Source organism: Podarcis gaigeae (genome assembly GCF_964106915.1).
Source record: "Podarcis gaigeae genome assembly, chromosome: 2".
NCBI lineage: Eukaryota > Metazoa > Chordata > Lepidosauria > Squamata > Lacertidae > Podarcis > Podarcis gaigeae.
The window spans coordinates 106606150-106627187 of record NC_139679.1 but is presented as its reverse complement, the minus strand read 5'-3'; the positions used below and the strand labels follow the sequence as shown (position 1 = coordinate 106627187).

The window sequence follows — 21038 nt, the reverse complement described above, 5'->3', positions numbered from 1 at the left end:
TGGGCCCAAAGTCTGACTTGGTGTAAGACAACTTTATCTATCAAGGGCTACCAGTCAAACACACCCTCCAAGTTCAGAAGCAATGTACCTCTGAACCATAGCTGTCAACCGTCCCTTATTTGGCGGGAAAGTCCCTTATCCCAGCGCTGTGTCCCGCTGCTGTCCCTTATTGATGATGTCCCTTAAATTTCCCGGGTTTCAAAGGAAGCAGCTCCTCTCCCTCCCTCCCTGCCGGCCAGGGAGGAGAGAGGCTCCAACTGTGTTGCTTGGTTGCATTGCTCACCCGATAAGGAGTCGAAGTACGACTGGGGGGTGGAGCTTGCATGCCTTGTGCCGATCAAATCGGCCGCGTTGCCTGGGGACTCACCTTTGCTCAGCGCTTCCCAGCGGAGTGGTGACGGTGGTTTTCCTTGCTGCATCCCCTTTGCCGGGTTGCTGCGCTGTGGGAACCACCGCTTGAGGCTTTATTTGGCTGCTGGCTGGGCTTTCTGCCTTTGGCTCGGAGGGGCTCAGAGGTTGAACATACCTGTGCTTGGAAAATCCCTTATTTTGGCTGCTGATCCCTTATTTTTGAGGCTGCTGGTCCCTTATTTTCAAATCTGTAAGTTGACAGCTATGCTCTGAACTGCAGTCACTGGGGAACAAAATTATCTTACAAATAATTAAAACTACATTTCTGTCATGGGGGCTTTAGTTGCATTCCAGCATTGCAGAGGGCTGGACTAGATCAGTGTTTCCCAGCCTTGGGTCTCCTGCTGTTTTCGGACTACGATTCCCATCATCCCTGACCACTGGTCTTGCTAGCTAGGGATAATGGGAGTTGTGAACCAAAAACAGCTGGAGACTCAAAGTTGGGAAACACTGGACTAGATGACCCTCAGTGTCCCTTCCAACTCTACAATTCTTTGTAGGTGGTGAGAAACTTCTAAAGGATAAGTACTTACCTGGACAACGAATCTATCCTGGCTGTAAATGGTGTATACTTTGGACATCCCTGAGAAAGGCTGCTGTATGTAGAAACTATGTTACCCTATTAAGAAAAGAAATATATAGCATTATTAAAGGTAAAGGGACCCCTGACCATTAGGTCCAGTCGTGGCCGACTCTGGGGTTGCGGCGCTCATCTCGCTTTATTGGACAAGGGAGCTGGCGTACAGCTTCCGGGTCATGTGGCCAGCATGACTAAGCCGCTTCTGGCGAACCAGAGCAGTGCACGGAAACTCCGTTTACCTTCCTGCTGGAGTGGTACCTATTTATCTACTTGCACGTTGATGTGCTAGGTTGGCAGGAGCAGGGGCCTAGCACCGGGAGCTCACCCTGTTGCAGGGATTCGAACCGGCAACCTTCTGATCGGCAAGTCCTAGGCTCTGTGGTTTAACCCACAGTGCCACCCGCGTCCCTTAAACATCATTTGGAAATGGATGTGCGGAAAGGCAGCCCTTGGGGGAAAGGGGGAAGCGACAACCCCTGATTTGCACAAACTCCCATTTCATCCATCCATCCTTTAGGAAGGGAGCTGGCTCAGCTACTTCTGACGTGAACTGAGGCACTCCAATATTCTAGCGGGCACTGAGGCCACAATAAATAAATCAATGCGTGGCTGTTTCCTTACAGCAACGGTTCTCAAACTTTCTTTTCCCTGGGCCACACTTTCAGAATAAAAAATTTGCTCACGTCGCACCCAATGTTTTTATTGGTAAGAAATGTATCAGGAGAAAACGATCGCTAGCAGGGACTGGTTCTTAACACAGAACACGACAACTTTGTGAGACACCCAAAAAGTATAAAAAACAATGAGAACATGGATCCTTTCCAAAATTCTGCAAGTGAAAAAATTAACTTTGATACTATGCTACGCTGAAAGGTGTGCACGTTCCTCTGGTTGCCCTTGAATTTATCCTGCCACACTTGCCACCCTCTCCCGCCACACCCGTTGAGAACCCCTGCGTTGCACGCTTGAATATTTATCATCATGTACGCGGGCACTCTCGCTTCAGATCTGAGACTGCCTACCTTGCTGAAACACAGGGCAATACCGGCTTTGAGCACCATACTTCAAGAGCAGCCTCCGATCCTACCATCCAGACCTTTAGCTCATGCTGCTCCCTTGCTGGACAACAACAGCCCACTCCCATGGACCCTGCACACCCTACGCAGCTGTAGAGCAAGATTGCGGGGCTGGCGATGGAGCTGAACAGGGTGCAGCCGTCTGAAGAAGGTGTCCGGCCACACTTTGCCTTGCTCTGATGCAGAGGCTTTCGACTGCATTGCTAGCACTGCTGACTCAGCAATCCCCAGCTCTGGCTACCCCTGCAGTTCAGTGCAAGCAGCCAAGAGTTTGGAATCTGTATCTTAAAAAAAAAAAAGGAAGCTAAACCCCAGTGGCGCTCTCTCTCTCTCTCTCTCTCTCTCTCGCAAGACAGGACGTGCAGGCTGGCCGCGATAATTCTGCCGCTGGCACCTTAACCATCTCATCCCACAAAGGGAGACCAGAGGATTCAGCCTTAAGCCGGCAGAAAATTCCTTTTTTATTAAATTGAGCCAGATTAAGCCTCAGTTGATTTGAAGGATCACGCTCACTACAGGTAAAGGAAGGTGAGGGAGCCAAGCGTCAACATAACGCGAAAGGGAGAGGGAGGCCTCTTTTCCCTATCCGCAGAAATTCCTACCCCCCTATGCAAACCAAGTCAGTGATAAGTGCATGATTTGCATATTAATGTCTGCTTCCGAGATATGGATTAGTGGATAATTTGGAATTGTAAAACAAGAGCTGGAAAAGCAAAAGGCGATAACAGAATATGAGGGGGAGCAGGAGAAGGGCACAGAGGAAGAGGTATAGGTGCAGATTAGCAGAACTGGGAGATAAAGGTATGGAATATTCACAGAACTGTAGAGTTGGGAGGGACCTTGAGGGTCATCTAGTCCAACCCAATGCAATGCAGGAATCCTGCCCAAAGTTGTCCGTGCATGGGCTTGAACCACGAGTAGACCTAGAGGAACCAAAGAGAACGCCAAAGGGGACTGAAGCCCCTGACCGCTTTCAAAACCATTTCCTGCCTACCCTCCTTTGAGCCCATGCCAAATACTGATCCGAGTTACATATTTCCCACAAACATGAGGACTAGATGCTTGAGAGCAAAGATGCTCAAGACGCCATGTTAAGCAAACAGGGGAGACCGAGGGCACAGATTAACAGGGCACACATAATCCTAGCTGAGAGGGGAAGAGATTTTTCAGCACCAGATCCGACAAGAACACCGTTCTGCGACATTCCTCCATGCAGAGCCGCTGAGTTGCCAAGCAAGGCAAGTGCTGTGCAGTGGCTGGGCAGGTCAAAGGTTGAGGGCACAGCAGTGCATTGTTGTGGCTTTCTGACAAAATAATAATAATAATAATAATAATAATAATAATACATTATCCTGCCCTCCCCAGCCGAAGCCGGGCTCAGGGTGGCTAACAACAATAAAATAATACAACATTCTAAAATCATTTCATTAGAAAATTCAAATCAAAGTGATGGCAACTATTGAGCTAGAGTTCTGTGAAGATTGCCAAAGGAGGGAGTCAGGCTGTGCCCTGGCCAAAGGCCTGGTGGAACAGCTCTGTCTTGCAGGCCCTGCGGAAAGATGTCAAGTTTGTTGCTGTTATTGAGAGCGGCATCTACCCTGCTCTTCAACTCAGTAGCCAGGGCAAGGAAGACGGTGTCTTTGTACCTCATAATGCTAAATGGATTTATAATAACCCACCCTTTTAACACTATCCCATGGCATAGGGGACATGTACAGGCCATCTTTAGGGGCATCCGTCTCCCTTAAAACACAGAAAAAGAGAGACGCATATGATGGGAAGAAGAGCAGCAGCAGCAAAACACCGGCTACATGCTCCCGACGAAACAGATCGAACTCAACCGAGCAAAGGCAGGCACTGTAGCAAAGGCACAAAGAGGGCACAGCCATCTGCCCTACAGTTCAAAAGAGGCCTCCCCCCTGGGCAGCTTGCATGATGGAGACTCTGGTGGCAAGGGAAAACTATGCCATTCTCCCAGGCATCCTTTGGTTCCCTTGTTCCCCTGCTCTTGTCTTCTTGCTTGTTTGTATTAGCCGAGTCGTTTCTAACGTATGTAATATTGTACTTTGTGCATTCTTGGAAACCGCTCTGGGATTATGCTGGGAGAAGTAAACAAACAATAGAAGGAGGAAAATTCATTTTGGGGGCGGGGGCGGGAGCAGGAGAAGGGATTCACCATGATCTGGTATGTTAGGAACTAAGGATGCAAACAGGAACGCAGGAATTCATTCGAACACATGAATTAAAAGGGGGCAGGAGAAGAGTATCTGGTTAATTAGTGATGTTTGAGGGACAGGATCAAGAGAGGAGGAGGAGAGCCTCTTCCTGAACAGGAATGTGACCTCTCAGTGTGCGCATGTGCAATGGCATTGTCAAGGTGGGACCTTGGAGCAGATGTGCAGAGCCCCCCTCAGCCAGGGATGAGCCAATCTGTCCATTTTGGATGCTCTCGGTTTCTTCCTCTCCTCCCCGATCTTGAGTTCATTTTGTCATTTTAAAAAATAACAACGATTCTTGTGAAAATTCACCTGCCTTTTAGTGCAAATTCCTCGTAATATTACAAAGGTTGGCATGCCATCTTGTCCAATACACACATATTTATATATTTTTTGCAAAGCAATCCCCCCCACTCTGACAGTTATGGACACCTTTCTTTCATCTAAAGATTTCAGTACGCACCCACCGATTGCAGAACAGCATTGCGAAATTCACAGAAGGTCCGCAAATTGTTTTGGAAAGGGTGGAAGGCAAATTTGGAATTTGGAAGGCAAATTTCGAAGGTCCGCAAATTGTTTTGGAAAGGGTGAAATTAGGTGGACAGAATCATTGAGTTGGAAGGGACCACGAGGGTCATCTAGTCCAATCTCCTGCGATGCGGGAATCTTTTGCCCAACACGGGGCCGAAACCCACAACCCTGAGATCAAGGGCCTCGTGCTCTACCAACTGAGCTATCCCAGCTTTGCCTTTTAAGGGTGGACTGAATCAAGTCTCCTACAATCAGCAGAATAAGCAGCAGGGCACCCGATTGCAGAAGAGCTGGATTTCGTATGTTTTGAAGTAAAGCCATTTATGAGCTTACGGAGAAGAGGGGGTTGTGGGTTAACCCCTCCCACACACGCGGGGGCTGGCCTTTTGCCCCCGCGTGAACAGGGAATCCCCGGGCGTGCCTTCGACCCTGCCCGCCAATCAGCGGGCTGGGGAGGCGGGGCCTAGCCTATTTAAGGCCAGGCACGCCCGGGGATTGCCCTCTTTCCCCTTTCCAGCTGAGCGGTTTTTTCCCATTCCACCCACCCTTTACGATTAGCTAGCTATGACCTTGCTATGGACTCCGGTTGGTCGCCGCAAGGGGCCTGGTAGGAATTTTTCCAATTTGGCGCACTTCTAGCCTTTTGGTTTTTTCGCCTACCTCGTAGCAAACGTCACAACTTTCGCGGTATTGGCGGTTAGGCATTGGCAGGGGGTTGAATTGCTATGCAAATGAATGGGGGGAAGGAAGCGCCATCACCTCCCCCCAATGAAAAGGGTAGTCTGGTAGAGGACTCCGGGGGGCGTTGCCTTGTCCGAAACCTAGGGAGGTAAGGGCCTCCAGCAGGCCCCCGAGCAGTGACACCCGTGGGATCCTAGTTGGCGTACTTCAACAGGACTCCCATGGCTTGTGGATAACCCTTCCCAGTCTCCATGCCAGGTAGTCGATAGGAGCCAATGCCTAAGGCCAATACCTTTCAATTCTGCAATCAATAAAGTTGTGGCCTTTTTATGCCCATTAACCTTAAATAATGTGTCCAGTGTCTTCATTTCTCATGGGGGAGGGGACTTGCCACGCAATACATATTTGCCATCGAAGCAGAAAGGACAGGAGCGTTCAGTCCAGACTCTAAAAGTACCTCGCTCTGCGCACTGTGTCCATGTGGCCGGGGGTGGCGCGGGCACATGCTAGCTAATCCCCAGCTCTTCTTACTGTTTTGCGGTTCAAAGGCTCATTATGAAAAGCACAGCACTCTAATCTTAAACCCCTTCCCTGGGAAATACGTTCCACGGTGGAACATGTGGCAGTGAAATAACAGGTTTTGCTTAGGATCTGGGTAGAGGAAGCCACTTTGCACAGGCATGTTTCCAAAGAGCTGGGGATTGCTCTCTCTCCAATCGCCACCCCCTCTTCCATTTTTGGGTAAGACACCAACGGGCTTGCAATTAAGACCTCAGCCAACTTGACAGCGACTGCAGGCAGCCGATAGGTCAGCCATCTGATCGACCAGCACTTAATTTGTAACAAGAAGCGCTGGGTTTCAACCCCTGCGGGGAACACTGCATATATCCTTTCTCCTTGAAGCCTTTCCCTCAATCCTCAGATGCACGGCAGAGATATATTGTGCACGTGATCAAAGCAGGCATTCCTTTCCTTGCAAAGCATGTTCCAAGGCCTGGATGGCTCAGTTGGTAAGAGAACGGTGCTGGTAACGCGAATGTTGCAGGTTGGATCCCCACATGGGAAAGCTGCATATTCCTGCATTGAAGAAGGTTGTATTTCTTCAGGGCGCTTTCCAGCTCTGCGATTCTAAGACTCTAAGGCCAAACTCTGGCTCTGAAAACACACCCAAGGGCCAAACTAATCTCTGGGTCCAGGGTTGAGATACCTGAAGGAGCGTCTCCACCCCCATCATTCTGCCCGGACGCTGAGGTCCAGCACCGAGGGCCTTCTGGCGGTTCCCTCATTGCGAGAAGCAAAGCTACAGGGAACCAGGCAGAGGGCCTTCTCGGTAGTGGTGCCCGCCCTGTGGAACGCCCTTCCAGCAGATGTCAAAGCGATAAACAACTACAGTACTTGACATTCAGAAGACATCTTAAGGCAGCCCTGTTCATGGAAGTTTTTAACGTGTGATATTTTACTGTATTTTTGATTGCTATGGAAGCCACCCAGAGTGGCTGGGGAGGCCCAGCCAGATGGGCGGGGTATAAATAATAAATTATTATTGAGATGAAACCAGCCAGACCCGCCTTTGCTTCTTTCTATGTTCCCTTGTGGTGGTCCTTCTCCGAGAGCATTTCCAGGCCACCTGCTGTTTATTTATCTTGATTGGTTTCCAGGGAGGTTAGACGATGCTGTGTCAAAACAAGGAACATCCTGCACTTTCCTTGCGCTTTTGTTAACGCAAAAAAACCCCGATCTTTTAGGGAAGCACGTTTGTTCCACAAGATTCTCCCCATCAAACTGAAATTGCACAACCACAATTTGCCGGTATGTGATGGAATCCTGCTGGAAAATGGTGACAGTCTGTGAGTCAGCAAAAACAATACTAGAAAAGTCTGGTACAGTACTAATCTTCCGGCGACACGGCTGTGCCACACTGCTCCTTAATTCTCAACATATACTCTGTGACTCTCAAGCAGATAATAACGCATGTCAGTGCTTGATGGTTTGTAATAGAGATGTCAGAGAATTCTGACGGAAACGGGAGCAGCAATTGCCAGTGTCTGCTTATTTGCCCTGTGTCCGGAACGGAAACCGATCCAGCAAACACAGTTGCTATTTGACGTTGTTGATGTTTTCGGTCTGCCAACGATACCTAATTAATCATCCCCATTTCCGCTGCGCTTCTGTTGCTCCGAAATTAATGGAACTGGCCCTGTTACAGGAGCCACGTAATACTCGTTCCATATTTGCAAGTAATCCATCATGGCATTACCTACACTTTGGAACTCCCTGCCTCTTGACCCCAGAAAGGCTTTGCTTAAAGCTTAAAACATTTCTGTTTAGGCAAGCATATCCAGACACACAGAAGCTGTCAAATTTTAATCTCTTTTGCTGTTAATTTAAATTATTTATTAATCTTTTAAACTGGGTTTTTTATTGATAATTTTAATATTTCTTGTAAACCACTTGGAGGTTTTGCTGCAATCAAGGGGTATATACATTGTGTTAAATAAACGTAATGATAACGTAAGTAATTACATAAAATTCTGCCGCAATGGGCAGCAAGACGACTATCGTAATTTTTCTCGGAAGCCGAAATGCAGTGGAATGGAAGCAGCACAGCACGCAACAAATACAAGCTAGAATGGACATCCATGCCTTTTAAAATCCCTATTTTTCCCAAAGGGGTGGGCTTCAAACAGTGCAACGACTAGCTATTTATATACTGCCTGGAGCCCCACTTCTTGCCCCAAGGACCAGAGCTGAGGCTGTGTAAATTCCAAGACTTCATCGTCGGATGGATTCAGAAGGCTGAACTGATGCATGCTGTCCGCACTGCTTCTGATCACACTTCTCCAACCAAGATCACTGAACGGCTTAATGCACTGTGCTGTGTGAGGCTGTAGGCTGAGGCCAATGAGAAGCTGCAACCATCTCCGCCCAGCCTGATGCATTCATTAATAATAATAATAATAATGTTTATATGCCGGCCATCTGACTTGTTTGCCCCAGCCAGGGTGGGCACCTCCCAAGAAAAAAAGAATAAAAACACAACCCAATTGAGTAACCCAATTAGGTTACTCACTTCCAGAGTGCTGCTATTTTGGGGGCAGGATTCAAGCACACACCAGGAAATTCAGGTTGTACGACAACTACAGCTGATCAGGAGGTCTGGTTCAACAAACCCGCTTCTCCAAAAAGATAATACTTTTTGCCAGAGTGAAGAAGAAATGCACGGATAAGTGTGGAATGACATCTGCTTCAATGGTGGAAACAAATCAGGATGAATGCTCACATCAACAGGTGTCTTGAGTGACCCTCGATGGGATCCACTCACTTCTTTCTGTTGCAGTCCTCTTTGAGAAGAGTCTCATCTATTCAAACGAAGCATTGCGGAAGAACTGGGCTCAGCCAACGACGCTTTAGGGCAGATATAAAGAAGTACTTGTCCACATGGCACACAGTTAAAACGACAGAACACGTTGTCTCCAATTCTGTGACAGCCAGTCACTTAGACAGCTTTAGAGAGATCAGACGGTATCATGGAGAAGAAAGTCACGATGGCAATATACTCTCTCTCCGGGATCAGAGTCCGTTTGTGTCTGGGTGCCCCTTGCTAGGGGGTGCACAAGGAAGGGAGGGGGCTTTGTACCGTGCTTGGTGGGCCAGTCCCCGAGGCGTCTGACTGGCGAGTGTAGGGATCCGGGTGCCAGACTGGGCAGCCGTTGCTCTGACGCAACCGGGCGCTTCGTCAGGGCGAGTGAGAGCAAGCTGTTAGGCTAATGGAAGAGAAGCTCTCCTCCCCAGGAGTTTGAGGGAAAACAAAAGTCTGAAGGGGACGCACTATAGAAGGGATGGGCATTAAAAATAAAGCATTGGAGGGGTTAAATAAGACAGAAAACTCCTGATATTTGGTGCACCGCTATTAAGCCAGTGTAAGAAAAACACCAACCAGTCCAGTATCCTGGTTGGCCAGCCACCGTGAGAAAAGGATGCTGGGCCATTGGCCTGATCCTGCAAGCTCTTTTTATGTGCTGTTTGCACTGCGGCTAGCCAGCAAGGAAGACCTGAGGGCTGCTCACCTGCCATGTCCAGCAGTTCAGAGGCAACCTCCAAGAGGGGAGGGAGAGCATGACCATCAGGACTAGTGGTCACGAAATTGCAGTCCGGGTTGGCAAAGAGTTTAGCAAGAGGTAGGGGTTGCAGGTGGGCAACAACATTTTAGCTTGGTTAAGAAGGCAAACAGGAGTTTCCTCCTGAGCTTTCCTTTATTGTTCATATCATTTCTCACCTTCCAATCTTTTCCCTTCCAATCCCGTCTTCACAGTCCCCGGTGTAACAACCTACCTGGCTGCAGTAGATCTTCCTTCCTTGCCAACATATAGAGGCTCAAGCTACCTAACAGCACGGAAGAATTGGCAAGAGCACTCTGCACGTGCTCAGGGACACGGCCGGCACGGCGCTGAATACAGGCCTCCTAAGCCCATCTCAGTTCTCAGCGCTACCCACACATCTCCCCAGGGGGCGGGACAGAAGGAAAAGTAGACTAGGGGGCGACACACCGGGGAAGAACTGCGCCGCGTCGGTTGTTGGCAGGCGGCGGCTGATCTCCGGCTCGCCTCGCAGCTTTACTCGACGGCGCGGAGACTTCGCAGCCCCGGGCGGCTGAAGGAAGGGCTGGGCCGGCTCCGGGGCGTGCGCCGCCGCCGCAGCTCGAGGGAGTCGCGGGGGCTCCCCCCAAACACACCCAATGGCCGCAGAAGGAGGCGCGCTGCGCCAAGCTCCGGCTCCTGCGCCCCCTCGCCTCTCTCCGGCTTGGGGACGCGCAGCCTTCCCGGGCTCCCTGCGGCCTCTCTCGGCTTGCCCAGGAAAAACTTTGCAGAGGAGTCGGAGGAGTCGCCCCCTTCCCCACTCACTCACCCGGCCACCGCAGGGCTCCTGGACGCCACAGTCCGGCGATCGGAGTTCTCCACCCGACGGCCCCGGGCAGCACCGCGCGCCGCGCTCACCTCCCCGGACTGCGCGGTCCGAACTCTGCAGGCGCGCCGGGGTGTTGTTGGAGGGGAGGGGATGGCGCCTTCCTCGCGCCTTCTTCTCGCGGCTCCCCTGCTCCGATCCAGCTTCTCCCCTCTCGGCGAGCTCCTCTATACCGCGCAGGGGGAGGAAGGAAGGGGGAGAGGTGGGCGGCGGGCAGGAGGGGTGGGACGCGGCCGCCGCCGCCGCCACACACGCCGCGCGCGCTCTGCCTTAACTCTTTCTCCGCCGGGCGCAGCAGCGCGCTCGGGACAGGCGCTGGGCAGCGGCGCCCGGAGCCCCGGGAAGGCGGGGAGCGCGCGGCGCCGAGCTGGCCGAAAGCCCCTCCGCCTCGAAATGCGACGGCCTCTCCTCTCCCGGATCCTCTCCTTCCTTCCCTACCCCGCACTCACCCATCATCCCGTTCTGTTTAGTGGGAATTTTAACATTTCCATTTTCTGAATGGTTAAAAAAAAATCCTATATGGAACAATTACATAAACGGAGCGGGGTGGTGTATTTTGGTGGGGTTTTTTTTCTGAGAAGCGGAGAAAACCCAAGGAAAGACGCTGCTGGAACAAAACAACAACATCTCTTTCCTGAAGGCCGGTGCAATCCCACCCCAAAGACCCAGAGATGGCGGAGCACATGAAGAAACATACCTTCTCCACCTTTTTTTTTTTTTTAACATAGGAAGCTGGCTTTGTCCACCGAACTCCATATTGTCTGCACTGACTGGCAGCAGCTCTCCATGGGTTCTGGCAGGGGGCATTCCCAGCCCTGCTGGAGAGGCCAGGGGTTCAGCCTGGAACCTCCTGCCTGAAAAGCAGATGCACTACTGCTGTGCTCACTCATCAGCCAGAACTGAAGGAACAGGAGGGCTGCCGGCCTTGGCTTTTTACAACCTCTGTTTCAGGCCCTTGTGGCATAGCAGGGCTGGACTGGGACGTGGATGAAGGAACTGCACTGCAGGGGTGCCTTCCAGCTCTACAGTTCTATGATCCTGTGCCACTAGGTCCAAATCTTCATTCATAAAAGCTAAAAGCAGCAAACACCATCTAAAGAGACTGTGAGACTCTCCTTTCACACACAGTGGATGCCACATCTGCAACACAGGCAGCCTTGCATTCAGGCACTTGCCTGGTAGCTCTAGGTGTCAAGGCATGCTGGCGAGATGCTCCTTTCCTCCTCTGCTTTTTAGCATAGAAACCAAGCCGGCTACCAAAAGGAAAGCCGCCTGCTTTTCACCCAGCAGAGAAATGCTCACCACCACCGTCTGACAGCCCCTAGCAGGCTAGATCATTTTTTTTAAAAAATTGCATGCAAGAGGCTGCTATGATGCTTGCATGCTTGTACAGTGCAAACATGGCTCTTCCCCCACCCTGTTTTCTGTAACCTGTCTTTAATTTGTGCTGGCTCGATGTCCGGCATGTGGAAGATCGCTTTGGCGAGGAATGCTCTTGCCCACTAACCCAGAGCTCTGGTCTCACACAACTCCCTTGTGCTCCTTTATTGTTCCTTCCTGGATCTCGGATGATTCGCCTCTTGCTTAGCTAGCACCCATTTCCTTTTGCAGCGATCCACTATCCCCACCCAGCTCATGGGCTTCCCAGCTAACAGATTGCAGTTGAATCCTGACAAGACAGAAGTACTGGAGGTGGGTGGGTGTGGAGGACTCCCTGGTCCTGATTGGGGTAACTGTGCCTCTGAAGGACCAGGTGTTGGTGCTGACCTTTAAACCCCTAAACAGCCTGGGTCCAGTATACCTGAAGGTGCATCTCCACCTCCATCGTTCTGCCCGGACACTGAGGTCCAGCTCCGAGGGCCTTCTGGTGGTTCCGTCACTACGAGAAGCCAAGTTACAGGGAACCAGGGAGAGGGCCTTCTCGGTAGTGGCACCTGCCCTGTGGAATGCCCTCCCACCAGATGTCAAAGAGAAAAATAACTACCAAACTTTTAGAAGACATCTGAAAGCAGCCCTGTTTAGGGAAGCTTTTAATGTTTAATAGGTTATTGTATTTTAGTGTTCTGTTGGAAGAGTGGATGGGGAAACCCAGCCAGATGGGCGGGGTATAAATTAATAATAATAATAATAATAATAATAATAATAATAATAATAATAATCTCAGTAGCATTCCATGATGGAACAAAGGCAGGCTAGGAAACTAATGAAAACATCCTAGGAAGCTATTGCAGACCATTGGCCCCATTGGCTCGGTTTGGGCTAGTGGCAATCAGCCCAGTAACTTTTGAGAGCCAGAGGTTCCCTGTCCTGATCTGCAGGGTTTCTAACACAATTCCCCCCCCCCCCCAGCCTACCAGGAGATGCCTGCGGTTGATCTTGGAGCCATCTGCATACCAAGCATGGGGCCTGCCACAGAACTGCAGCTCCTTCCCTTTAAGAACAAAACGAAACACAGCAATTCTTCAAAGAGAAGCTGCTTTTCTGGACTGCTCCCTTTCCAGCCGGCCGCTGGCATGCAGTATACTTCTCCTTAAAAGGGTAGGCAGTGTCATGTACAGACAGTATTTGTTTGGGTGGTACAACATGGAGAAAGCTGCCCCCAGAGTGCAACCATCGTCAGGGGCCAGGGGGCCTGAGGCTGCTTTTTTATGCTGGGTCCCGCTAAGCCTGGCTTTCCCCTTTTTTTCTAAAACCGTTTTAGTTTGCTTACAGGGTTTCTGTGCATCCAGGCCCCATCAGGGACACAGACACGTTGCCACGCAGTACCTTGATTTGCTCAGATATAAAGGCGCACATATGTTTATTAGCATATAAAAGGTAAAGGGACCCCTGACCAATAGGTCCAGTCGTGACTGACTCTGGGGTTGCGGCACTCATCTCACTTTATTGGCCGAGGGAGTCGGCGTACATCTTCTGGGTCATGTGGCCAGCATGACAAAGCCGCTTCTGGCGAACCAGAGCAGCACACGGAAACGCCGTTTACCTTCCCGCCAGAGCGGTACCTATTTATCAACTTTCACTTTGACGTGCTTTTGAACTGCTAGGTTGGCAGGAGCAGGGACTGAGCAATGGGAGCTCAGCCCGTCATGGGAATTCAAACCCCCAATCTTCTGATCGTCAAGTCCTAGGCTCTGTGGTTTAACCCACAGCGCCACCCGCGTCCCTATATCAGCATATACCCAGAGTCTTTTAAGTACCTAGAGGAATCCCTACATCACACATAACGTTCAGTGCGGCCTAGTGGTTAGTGTGTCAGGCTAGTACCCAGGAGAACAGGGTTCAGACCGCCACTCTGCCAGGAAATTCACAGGGTGACCTTGGGCCAGTCACTGCCTCTCAGCCTAACCTACCTCGCAAGGTTGTCGTGGGGTTTAAATGGACAGGGAGAACTACGTTCCCTTGGAGAAGGTGGCATATAAATCCAATCCATCAAATTTTACTTCCATGAAGAAATGTATATATGAAATATACATAAAATATATAAAACGTCCAGTTGGTTTCTGGCTATCCAGTTCTCTGGCAGCTGCCTGCATCCATCTGTCATATGTTGATGGTTTGCCAGAGGTGAGCAACTGGCTCAGGACCGAGTGCTTCACTCGAAATGCATAATTAGTGAGAAGGCTGCAGCTAATTTGTTCATTTAGGGGACAGGCAATGAACCTACCTTGTGCACCGTTTGCATGAATGTGATGTACAATAAGCCAGAGATGTCGGACATATTGGATTTATTATGCAATATTAGTCTGGAATCATAAGCCACATTGTATGTAAGAACACAAGATTTTGTCCACCTGCTTCCAGGCAGCCTGGGACTTCACAAGCAGTGCATTAAGCTTGTATGCATCTCCTGTTGCTAGTCCCTAGCATATGGATAATCACAGATATACTACTTGTATACATGGAAGTGTTTTTGTTTTTGTTTACTTGCTGTGGTTAGTACCCTTGGTAGTCCATTCCTCCATAAAGTTGTCTTAGTTTTTTAATTTTTTTTAAGTCTTATAAACTGGTGGCCACCTTCACTTCTTGGAGGAAAAGATTTTGTGCATGATTTAAAGTATAAAAAGCACCACTCGAGTCTTAAAAAAACCCCCAGAACTCCAAACCAATTAGAATTGACATTTTAATAACTTAATAGATCTGTGCTTTTAAAGCATTTGTGTATACTTTGTCACCATCTTTCAAACCTTATTTCCATAAACATGACAAGTAGATGTGCACTTGATGAAGTAAGTTACAGCCTTCAAAAGTCACGGCAGTTTCCGTGGCAGTCATTAAACTGGTGCAAGATGCTTTCCTCTTGTGTTTGCAATGGATGAACAGTTGTAGAATGTTCTGACAAGGATAACACCGAAGATTACATAGATGTCATGTGCAAAAGGTAGTTCTGTTCAAACTGGACCCAACTTTCTTTTTTTAAAAGGCTCCTGAGCTTTCAAAATGCAAAAATATCACAGGTGAAACCTTTTTGTCTCCATGCACAACTGCCTGCTAGGAAACTAATTTGCCAAAGCTACATATGAAAGGGTCAGAACTCCTATGTCTTGAGTGGCAACTCATTTCCTGTAGTCATCTTCAGAACAAAACAGGGCACCCTGGCCTTTAGCGAGATAATTGGAGGATTTGCGGGTGGGGGAGAAAAGCAACTATTCCCACCACTGCAAGATCATGACTGGAAAATCTGTGCCTATTAAAACTCCCTCCTCTTGTATACACTATTTAAGGACACAGGAGACCTTTAGAGGAGTTAGTCTAGCAGCTCTTATGATTGTTCACAGTACACTGCGAGGGAAGTTTGCAGAAAATTGACATTAAACATTATTGATTTGCAAGGTTCATTTGGCCCCCCAACATATAATCTGCATGATTTCACCTTGAACACCAATTACCTTGTCCAAAATGAGTTTGGGCAGCAAGGGCAAATAGCTTTGGCAAGCAAAGGAGATGCAATCTGTGCAACAGAAGCTGTGTATTGCACTGTGTGGAGGAGCGAAGTCCTGGACTGATGCTCAGACACAAAGGGCGAAAATGGAAGATTAACTCCCAAGATGAGAGATGGGTAAGGAGAAAGGGGCAGGGCCCATACTTATTAGATCTAAAAGGGCATACAGAGATGGGGGTACACATACCAATATCACTTTTATTTTTTGACAGAAACTTGTTTTCTTTTTTGACAGAAACCTGACGCAGCGAACGCTGCAACGAACAAACTTCCAAAGTAAACACTCATAAAAGGGCCATTATAAATGCTTAAGCCAGGCATGGCCAAACTTGGCCCTCCAGATGTTTTTGGGACTACAACTCCCATCATCCCTTGCTAACAGGACCAGTGGTCAGGGGTGGTGGGAATCAAAACATCTGGAGGGCCGAGTATGGCCATGCCTAGCTCAACATAAATATCTCAGAGCAATAGAGTGCTTGAATAAACCTGCCTTCAAAAACAAGGTTACGGCTCCTGCTGGCCTTCCTGGGAATCGTAGAACTGCAGAGTTGGAAAGGACGACGAGGGTCATCTAGTCAAAGCGCCCCTGCAAATGCAAGAATCTCTTGCCCAAACTCATAACCCTGAGAATAAGAGACTTGTGCTCTACTGACTGAGTTATCCCAGATGTAAGAAAGTGCTACAATTTAAAATGCCCCAGGATTAATCCTTGACACATTCATAATTCAAAAAAATAAAAATAATGGAATGATCCTGCCCTGCTCTGTACACAAAAAACCTTTAGATGCACATTTATGTTTGGAGAGCAATTTGCATATCCCTCTTCTTGTTTCATCCGGAGTAAATGAGATGATGTAAGGTGACATCTGGCATAACGAAGGCACCCAAATCTTCATTCAAAACTGCTAGCAGTACAATCCTATCCGTGCCGACTCAAAAGTAAGTTCCGTTGAGCTGAGGGAGACTTACTCCCAGGGGTGTATTGGACTGCAGCCTAAAAGCATTTAGAATTCCCATTACCAAGGTAACATTGAAAGGGGGGGGGGCAAATGGACTCTCGCTATGTGGGTTGCGGATATAAAAGGGTGGGTTAAAAGCAAGAGCTCAGGTTTTGAGCATGCATTCAAAAGGTGTTTTGTGTGTATTCAAAGAAAATGGGATGTTGGAGAGAGAGAAAAGGGGGTGGAAAATGTTTGTGAGACACTGAAAATGGGGTGCAAGAGAGAGAAAAAGGGACCCTCTTTGGGCTCTGTACGCTCTCACTGACAGCTTTGGTTTCACCCCCCAACAGTATTCAAACACCCCGCATCCTGGGCACAGAAACAAATGGTCGCTAGCCCTGTCTTAAAAGTGCCTTGTGTGCGCAGCAGCTGAGATTGTGGAGCCAGGAGAGCGGTACAATGTTTGGGATTAATCAGCCTTGAAATAAAAGAAAGATCCGATCTGGACACGGGCGCTGCTAGGAGATGAGTGGGTCTGTTTGCCAAGGGGCCACTTCACAAATGGCAGCCCGGCAGAATCGCGGCATTCTCCTCCTTGCCCGAGAGCCGCGGGGCTGCCAGCTCTGTACAGGTGCCTCCTCGCACGGCAGGCTGCGAAAGCGAAGCCTCCAGCTGCCTTAATCCCTCAGTCTCGATGGCAACTGAATTCATAATTGATGAGGAGAGGCTTTGGGGAGAGAGCTGTCAGTCACTTGTCAGGCAGAGAAACAGGTGGAGGGACAGGACCACACGCTTCCTGAAGGAGCAGCGCTCTGCTTGGAGGGGCTTTGCATCTGGGGCACAAGCCCCTTCTTTCAAAGACAGCCCCCCAGCCAAAGGGGGGCAAGTGGAACTGCGCAGTTCCCCCCGCACTCCAGCACATCCCTTGTGCAATATTAAGCCACTGGATCTCCCATTCAGACCAGTTTCGAAACAGATGATAAAGCAGCCAACGTAGCGAGCCGCTTCTGGGTATCTTTGGGGGCAAAAACAGCGAGGCAAACCAAGAGGACAGTTTGCATAACACTTTTTAAATGCGCAAACTGCCCTGCAAAAGCCTCAAGCATTTCCAGAATACTCCTGTGAGACAGGAGGTTACTAATTTCCATTTGCAGCTGATGCCCTGCCCACAACAGCAGGAGCCTGCCTAGGTTTCAACCGGTGCTGCAGAAGGGAGCTGGAGGTGATGCAGCAAGCACTGGTCCACTTATAAGCTGGAAGAAGAATCAAAACACGCATTGCGCTTTGCATAGATCCACCCAACCCATATTTCCAGCCTCGGTGTGGATGGGCCCAAATCGGACCAAGGTGGAAATCTGAGCTGTTTCTGCAGCTATCTTCCTAGGATTACGCTGGTTCTCCAAGCTTTCCAATCTACATAGACACCATTAGGAGGGAGCGCATTGGTTATGTCTGTTGCCTGCTTGACGAACCTCTTCTGCCAGCAAGACCTTGAATCCTATGCACTAAATAAGTCACCTCCTCCCCCCTGCTTCCTTGGCAACCCCTTGACTGCATTCTCCTCCAGGCATTATGAACAGGAATGACACCCAGAAAAGTACACTTGTTGGCTTCTCCCCAGGCTCTGGCCCACCCTTCTTCCAAAGGGTCAAGGATCAAGCTGGACCAAAGCGAGGATCCACCAAAACCAGCATCCCGTACTGGCAGATACCGCTGAGACATGCACGAGCGAAGCATGGAAGCAACAGCACTTCTGCAGGGCCCGATATCCGGGGGTACATCATCTCTGAATATGGATTTTTTTTTACCTAATACAGTGGTACCTCAGGTTACAGACGCTTCAGGTTACAGGCGCTTACAGACTCCGCTAACCCAGAAATAGTACCTCAGGTTAAGAACTTTGCTTCAGGATGAGAACAGAAAACGCACGGCGGCAGCAGGAGGCCCCATTCGCGAAAGTGGTACCTCAGGTTAAGAACAGTTTCAGGTTAAGAACGGACCTCCGGAACGAATCAAGTTCTTAACCCGAGGAACCACTGTATGGCTAATCGTCATGGATAAGTGTATCCTCCTCAAATCCATGCAGTGAGTTTTTAAAGGTAAAACAAAACAGAACAAAACAAAACAAAACAACCACCTCCAAGAGGCAAATGCAAGAAAGCACTTAGTGCCCATGCAGTTTCTTTAGTTGCATATTTAACATATATTTTGAGATGCTTCTCTTTCTAAAAGTCTGTGACAGTCAAAAAGCGATACAATAGATAGTAGCAGGACCTAATAAAAAGGAATAAGCTAGTTTGGTCTGTGAAAAATCCACGGGGTTTCTGTTCCAACTTTGAAACTGCCTGCTGGAAGCTCTTGTGTGGCATATGCAGGCGACAGGGAATAAGCGATTCCGACTCAGCATCAGGAAGACCTTTCTGCTGGTAAGAGCTGTTTGACAGTGGAACAGACTCCCTGGGAAGGTGGTGGACTCTCCTTCCTTGGAGGCTTTTAAGCAGAGGCTGGGTGGCCATCTGCCACGGATGCTTCAGCTGAGATTCCTGCATTGCAGAGGGTTGGACTAGATGCCCCTTGGGGTCCCTTCCAAATCTAGAATAATAATTATTATTATTATCATTTATTATCATTTATTATTATTATTATTATTATTATTATTATTATTATTATTATTATTAATAATACCCTGCCCATCTGGCTGGGTTTCCCCAGCCACTCTGGGCGGCTTCCAACAGAATATGAAAATGCAATAGTATATTAAACATTAAAAGCTTCCCTAAACAGGACTGCCTTCAGATGTCTTCTAAAAGTCTGGTAGTTATTTTTCCCTTTGACATCTGGTGGGAGGGTGTTCCACAGGGCGGGTGTCACTACCTAGAAGGTCCTCTGCCTGGTTCCCTGTAACTTGGCTTCTCGCAGGGAGGGAACCGCCAGAAGGCCCTCAGCGCTGGACCTCAGGGTCCGGGCAGAACGGTGGGGGTGGAGACGCTCCTTCAGGTATACTGGGCTGAGGCTGTTTAGGGCTTTAAAGGTCAGCACCAACACTTTGAACTGTGCTCGGAAACGTACTGGGAGCCAGTGTAGGTCTTTCAAGATTCTACGATCTTGCCTTCAGGACAATCTTCAGCTGAGCAACATTCCTGCTTTCTCAAGGCTCTTTCGCACTTTATGTTACATTTGCTCAGCAGCTCAGCAAAGGGGAGGGGTTTAATACAACCTGAAAAGACTTGAAGCCAACTAGGAACAATAGCTTCCCCAAGCTGGTCCTCCGCCAGCTTTCTTGCCAATGCCTGGCAAAGGAGTTGGGCTCAGCCTCCCGCTGCTGAGAGGTAAAGCTATTCTGTCAAACTCCTCTTTCAAGCAGCAAACGGGAGCTGTGGCCTCACAGCGGTGGCAGCAGGAACAATAGGCACAGCCAGCCTCTCTGCGGGGGGTGGGAATCTTGCTAGCACAAGAGCTCACCACAATGAGCTACAGCAGCCAGAAGGGTGCTCTCGCTGTTCTATAAAGAATTGGGTGCGGGTTTTGTTTGCTTGCTTGAATTTTAAGAAAAACCCTCCTCCCGTACAACAGGAAGAGCAGGCAAGCAGAACTGAGGCAAAGATGGGAAACATGTGGCCCTCCACTGCCCTTAGAGCACATCTATCACCCCGGCCATTGGCCAGGCTCACTGGGGCTGATGGGAAACCAGGAAACTGCCTTATGAGGTAAGGTGAGAGAGGGAGAGAGAGAATCTCTGTTGGCCACCAGGCAATGGCTTTTTCCACCTGACCTGCCCCACTGTCCAGCTCTAGGAGCATTCGCAAGGGGACTACTTCCGGAGGAGAGAGACTCTTGTTTGCCAACAAAGATGGCTGGTTTCATCTGGGCCGCCCCACCTCCAGCCCAAAGAGCTTTCAGAAGGGAGTTGCTGCCACAGGAGTCATGTGGATATGGGTTTTAATGAGCTGAACAGTGGTAGATATGAGTCATTGGGGTGTGCAGGGGGTGTGCATGAACTTAGTGCTTAGTTTGTGATTTTGGCTGCTGTTTTATTCATGTTGTTAACAGGGCCGTCTTAAGTATATCCGTGGTGCAAAGATCCCTCCGATGCCCCCCCTCCCCTTCCTTGCTGGCAGCTTTGCGGGGTTGGAGGAGGCGGGCAGCAGCTGGAGGGCGGCTCTTCTGGCAAAGGAAGAGGTGCAGGCTCTGGGTGCAGCGCTGCTTCAGCGAGGTGGGCGAGGGCAGCGAGCTGATGCCAGGAGGCAGTGCGTCCAGCCTCCGCTTCTTCCCTGGCACCCTCCAGAACTTGGCGCCCCGGCGCCCCGCGCCACTTGCCTCTATGGGCAAGACGCTCCTCATTGTTAATATTGTTTTATAGTTCATAAGGGCTGTATTGCTTGTTCATCACATGGTGCAACTTTTGCTTTAATTGTGATGTTTAGCTTATTTTTCAGTTGCTGCTCTGTTAGCGGTGTTGCCTCACGGGCAATCTGTTAATTATCCCGTATGTTTTATGCTGTACTTTTGATGGGCTATTACATTCTATCATGTTGCTGTTGTTGTTGTTGTTGTTGTTGATTTATTTATTTATTTATTTATTTATTTATTTATTTATTTATTTATTTTATTTTATTTTATTCCGTGAACTGCCCCAAGATCTCTTGATGAAGATCGGTTAAATAAATAAAATAATGAATTAATATTGTGTGTATTGTGTTG

General features: G+C 49.1%; 1 protein-coding gene across 3 annotated transcripts in view; it reads right to left on the bottom strand.

Annotated features, from left to right (window-relative positions):
* Nucleotides 1-10762, bottom strand: part of KLHDC8B (kelch domain containing 8B) — a 42313-nt gene extending 31551 nt beyond the window's left edge. Inside the window, exons 1-2 of one of the 3 annotated variants that reach the window (XM_083725023.1) lie at nt 10401-10762; nt 900-1030 (exon numbers count right to left, since the gene is read on the bottom strand). The gene's annotated coding sequence lies outside the window, so the exon portion shown is untranslated. Of the gene's footprint in view, nt 1-899; nt 1031-9827; nt 10344-10400 lie in introns of those variants that run through there. The other 2 variants (XM_083725024.1, XM_083725025.1) reach the window with 2 other exon arrangements.
* Between the last annotated feature and the right edge of the window lie 10276 nt (nt 10763-21038).